The following is a 5,491-nucleotide window of genomic DNA, read 5'->3' as shown; positions in this document are numbered from 1 at the left end:
AAGATATTTTTATCTAATAATATCTATAAAAATTAGCTCAAGATATTTTTACCCAATAATATTCATGAAAATTAGCTCAAGATATTTCTTTTTTTATCCAATAATATCCACAAAATCAGCTTAGGTTATTTTCCAAAAGAGGAGAGTAGACTTGGAAGAGTAAGGTGGCTAAAATCTTTTCATGTGTCCAATTAAAACTTTCTAACTATCTCTAATAATCAAAAACACAATTCTGATACCACAGTGAGTAATAACATTAACTATACGATTAATAGATTCGTGAAAACTTATCGGGTCTTCACGAGATTTCTAAAGCCAATAGAAATTTCACCGTTAAATTTCTAGCAGGCTGTTACAACCTTCCCCTCAAAAAAAAAAATTTCGTCCTCGAAATCAACATAAGTAACAATTCAAGAGTTAAGGAAACACATATACTTTATTGATATCCGAACAAAGAAGTATAACATCTGATATTGTCAGTCCCGTACAAGTAAATCACAAAGTATCAATTAAGCAAAAGTCCAAAACAACTCTACAAGATTGAATTTAGATGTCAAATAACTGGGGGTACTTGGCTCGCATATCAACTTCCTTCTCCCAAGTCGCCTCTTGAATATTATGATTTTGCCAAAGTACTTTGACCAATGGGATCTTACGGTTCCGCAACTCTTTATCTTTCTAGTCAAGAATTTGCATCGGCTTCTCTTCATAGGTCAAGTTGGATTGTAAAGGTATGCTATCGGGATCCACTATCATTGGTGTTTGATTCCCAAAACTCTTCTTCAAAGAAGACACGTGGAAAATATTATGAATTCCATGGAACTCAGTTGGCAATTCTAAATGATATGCAACTACTCCCACTTTCTCTACTATCTCATAGGGTCCCACATATCTCGGACTTAACTTGTTTTTTACTCTGAAACGACTTACTCCTCTCATAGGAGATACCTTCACATAGACCCAATCTCCAACTTTAAAATCTATGCTCCTCCTTCGATTATCAGCGTAGCTCTCCTGTCGACTCTGTGCTGTTTTCATCCTTTCTTTAATTAAGTGTACTTGGTCCTTTATCTCTTGTAAGACTTCTGGTCCAACTACTTTACTTTCCTCTACTTCATTCCAATACAGAAGTGATCTACACTTTCTATCATACAAGGCTTCATATGGTGCCATTTGAATAGTGGCCTGGAAACTATTGTTATAAGCAAATTCTACCAAAGATAATTGTTTCTCCCAACTCCCTTCGTAATCCAAAACACAGGCTCTTAGCATATCTTCCAAAGTTTGAATTGTCCTTTCTGTTTGTCCATCTGTTTATGGGTGGTATGCACTACTAAATCTCAGACTAGAGCCCATCGATTCTTGTAAACTTTTCCAGAAGCGTGACATAAAATGAGGGTCTCTATCTGATACGATCGTCTTAGGCACTCCATGCAATCTGACAATCTCTGCTATATAAATTCTCGTCAATCTTTCTAGAGAATCTGTATTCTTGATGGGTATGAAGTGAGCACTTTTTGTTAGATGATCAACTATTACCCAGATAGTATTATTTCCTGCTGAGGTCCTTGGAAAGCCTACTATAAAATCCATTGAAATATCCTCCCATTTCCATTCTGGGATTGGCAATGATTGCAATTTACCGACTGGCTTTTGGTGCTCTGCTTTTACTAATTTACAGACAGAACACTTGTTCACAAACTCTGCTACGTCCTTCTTCATTCCTTCCCACCAAAAAGACTGTTTCAAATCCTGATACATTTTTGTACTACTAGGATGAGCAGTGTAAGGTGTGTTATGAGCTTCCTTTAGTACTTTTTCCTTTAACTCTTCGTCTGCTAAAATGACTCTTCAGTCCTTGTAATACAAAGTCCCATCTTCTCTGAGGCTAAAGTCCACTGGTCCTTTTGACTTTTCGATCTTTTTTATAACTTCTGCAAGTTTACTATCTTTCTTTTGATGGTCTTTCAGTCATTCCCAGTCCAATGGAATGAATTCTTGGATTGTAGTCAACATGGTTTCCTGACTACGGTTTCTAATCAACAGTTTTCTCATACTACATAAGAGGGAATTTACTTCTGATGAAGGAACTAATGAAGCTTCTTGTCTGTCTTGCGGCTTAAAGCATCAGCTACCGCGTTGGCCTTTCCAGAATGATACTTGATGTCACACTGATAGTCGCTGATTAATTCCAGCCATCTTCTTTTCCTCATATTAAGATTCTTCTGCTCAAACAGGTACTTTAGGCTTTTGTAATCCTTGAAGACTTCACACTTCTCGCCATACAAATAATGTCTCCAAATCTTAAGAGTAAAAACTACTGCAGCTAATTCCAAATCATGAGTAGGATAATTCTGCTCGTGATCCTTCAGTTGTCGTAAAGCATAAGCAACCACTTTCCCTTATTGCATTAGCACACATCCGAGTCCTGCCTTAGATGCATCGCTAAATACCACAAAAGGTTTAAGAGGTTCCGGCTATGTAAGTACCGATGCGGTTGTGAGTCTTTTTTTCAACTCAAGAAAACTTGTTTCGCACTTGTCATTCCAAGTAAATTTCACATTTTTCTTAGTCAGGGCGGTGAGTGGTCCAGACAACCGGGAGAATCCTTCCACAAATCTCCTATAGTAACCAGCCAGTCCTAAGAAACTTCGGATCTCATGCACACTGGTTGGTCTCTGCCAGTTCGTTACGGCTTCAATCTTGCTCGGGTCTACTGCTACTCCTCTACTAGAGATCACATGACCTAGAAATTTTACTTCTTCCAGCCAGAACTCGCACTTACTAAGTTTGGCATAAAGTTTCTGATCCTTAAGTATAGATAAAGCCATACTTAGATGACTTCTATGTTCTTCCTTCCTCTTAGAGTAGATTAAGATATCATCGATAAATACGACAACAAAATCATCCAAATAAGGTCTGAATATTTTGTTTATCATATCCATAAATGTAGCTGGAGCATTGGTTAACCCAAAAGGCATCACCAAAAACTCGAAATGGCCATACCTTGTCCTAAAGGCAGTTTTCAGCACATCCTGATCCTTGAATTTTAACTGATGATATCCGGATCTTAGGTGATCTTTGAAATACTGCTACTCCTTGTAATTTGTCGGCTCTAACTCTATTTGGAATTCTACTTCTCTATCTAGTGGTAAATCAGGTAACTCATCAACGAAAACTTCAGGAAAGTCTTCAACCACAGGTATCCCTTGGATTCCTATAGTTTTGGTTGTCTCCTCTACAGTTATCAATAGAAACGCTGAGACTCCATCATCGATATACTTTCTAGCTTGTAACGCCGAGATCAAAGGTGGGGTGGCCTTAACTGATGTTCCTGCGTAACTCATCATGTCTTCAGTTGGAGGTTCAAACAGAACCTCTCGTTTCCGATAGTCTATCTTAGCGTAGTGCTTGAAAAGCCAGTCCATCGCCAAAATCAGGTCGAATTCCATCTGACCGAATACTAACAAATTAGCCTTCAGTGTCCTTCCTTCTAGCTCTAACGGACAATTCTTAACTAAACGAGTACAAGATACTGTATTCCCGTCGGGAATTAATACTACAACTTGTCATGGTAAAAGCTCAGTCTGTAAACTACAAATTCGTGCAAACGCTGTAGACACAAAGGATTGTGATGCACTTTAATCGAATAGTGCACAAGCCGAGAACCTAAACAAACTAACCCTTCCTAAAAAAAAAAATATACATCAATATTAATACTAATTCTAACACATTCATAATACCTGTAACATCATAAATACTAAAAGGAAAGGAGAAAAAAAAATACCAGTCATGACGCCAGCTTCATCAGTTTCAGGTGCGTCAACATCAAAATCACCTGGTGTTACTGTATACACGAGTGCCTGGATGTGGGGCCTTGGCTTGCGATCACCAGCTCCATTGCCTGCATGGTGTTGGGACAATCTCTAATCATATGTCCAGGTTTCCCGCATCGATAACAGACTCCATATCCCTTATGACATTCTCCAGGATGACGCTTACCACACTTAGAGCATGTTGAATAAAAGGACGACTTCTGTCCTCTTGTCATTATTCCCTTACCTTTCTCTAGATTAGAAAAAGACCTCATTTTCTCAGCACTACTACTGGCAGCAAATGGCATGACCCTCTTTCGATCGGTAAGATTCTGGATCGCCAATTCCTTCTGCTCAACCTCTGCTATCGCCGCTACATTTACCAACTCTTGGTAATTCTCTATTCTTAGCAGAAGTCCTGCTTGAAACTTTTGTGCTTGCATCTTTTGAGTTGAAATCAAGTGGGGTGCAAACCTTCCTAATGCCATGAACTTAGCGGCATACTCCTCCACAGTCAAACTACCTTGTGTTAAGGACGCGAACTCCTAGGCCTTCAGTTGTTTGACAGAGTCTGGAAAGAATCTATTGTCAAACTCTTCTTTGAACCTCTCCCATGACAATGCAGCCATACTTCCTAGTTCCCTAACTAGAAGCTGCCTACGTGTATCCCACCATATTCCAGCTTCTCCTTGGAAGAGGTATCCAGCATATAGAACCTTTTGGTCCTCAAGACATCCACAAATCTCGTACGTTCTCTCGAGATCTATAATCCATTTTTCAGCTCTTAGTGGCCCTTCATTACCAAAAATATTCGGGTAACAATACATAAAAAACTTATCATTAGGACAACCCCTAACTTCGGGTCTATGTTCGTGCACTTGTTGCTATTGCTGGTGTCTAAGAACGTCAGTCAGCATACGCACAACTTCAGCTAATCCTCCATCCATCGAAGAATTATGATTATCCTGACTGAAGTCTTCTTCAGGGTTTTGAGGTATTCTACCACGAGTCATTTGTCCCTTCCTGAAATACACGAATATACGTATTACAACCACGTACTACCTTTCATACTTTTAAGAAATCCAAACCTAATGTCGACTAAAATTTCAAGCCTAATATTTGGTGCATTTCTTAAGGACATGTGGATTTACTGCCCAGAGACGTATTGCTCTGATACCACCCTGTGACGCCCACAAATTCCGTTTAGGATCGAACGGATATTTAAAGCGTTGAGACATGTAACACAAGATTACCTGCCCCCGTTCATGACATATAAGATGCAATATTCCTAACATGCATCTAACATTATGCAATATTTGCAACGGATAATTTTTTTTTCTTTAGCAATACTATGCACCAAACTGAAAATATCTCAAATACTTAAAACATACTTTATATATAAAGATCCATTGAATAATTAAGATCACTGCACTAATCCAAAATAGTTATGATCTAAAAAGTACTGGAGATGCAACTCCATCGTACAAGTAGTAATTTAACTACTATATTAACATTAACGACGCACTGTCGTTCAGTCGACTGTGTCTGGTTGGTTAGCTCATGATCCTCTTTCAGGTCCTGTAACAAGATCTACCATTTGGGAGAATGGTAGTTGGGACTACCACAGTGAGATTTGATTACAAATCTCAGTAAGTTAACAAAACAAACTTCTATAC

Source organism: Carya illinoinensis, chromosome 1, assembly GCF_018687715.1.
Source record: "Carya illinoinensis cultivar Pawnee chromosome 1, C.illinoinensisPawnee_v1, whole genome shotgun sequence".
In the NCBI taxonomy this organism is placed as follows: Eukaryota; Viridiplantae; Streptophyta; class Magnoliopsida; order Fagales; family Juglandaceae; genus Carya; species Carya illinoinensis.
Note: the sequence above shows the minus strand (reverse complement) of the source record.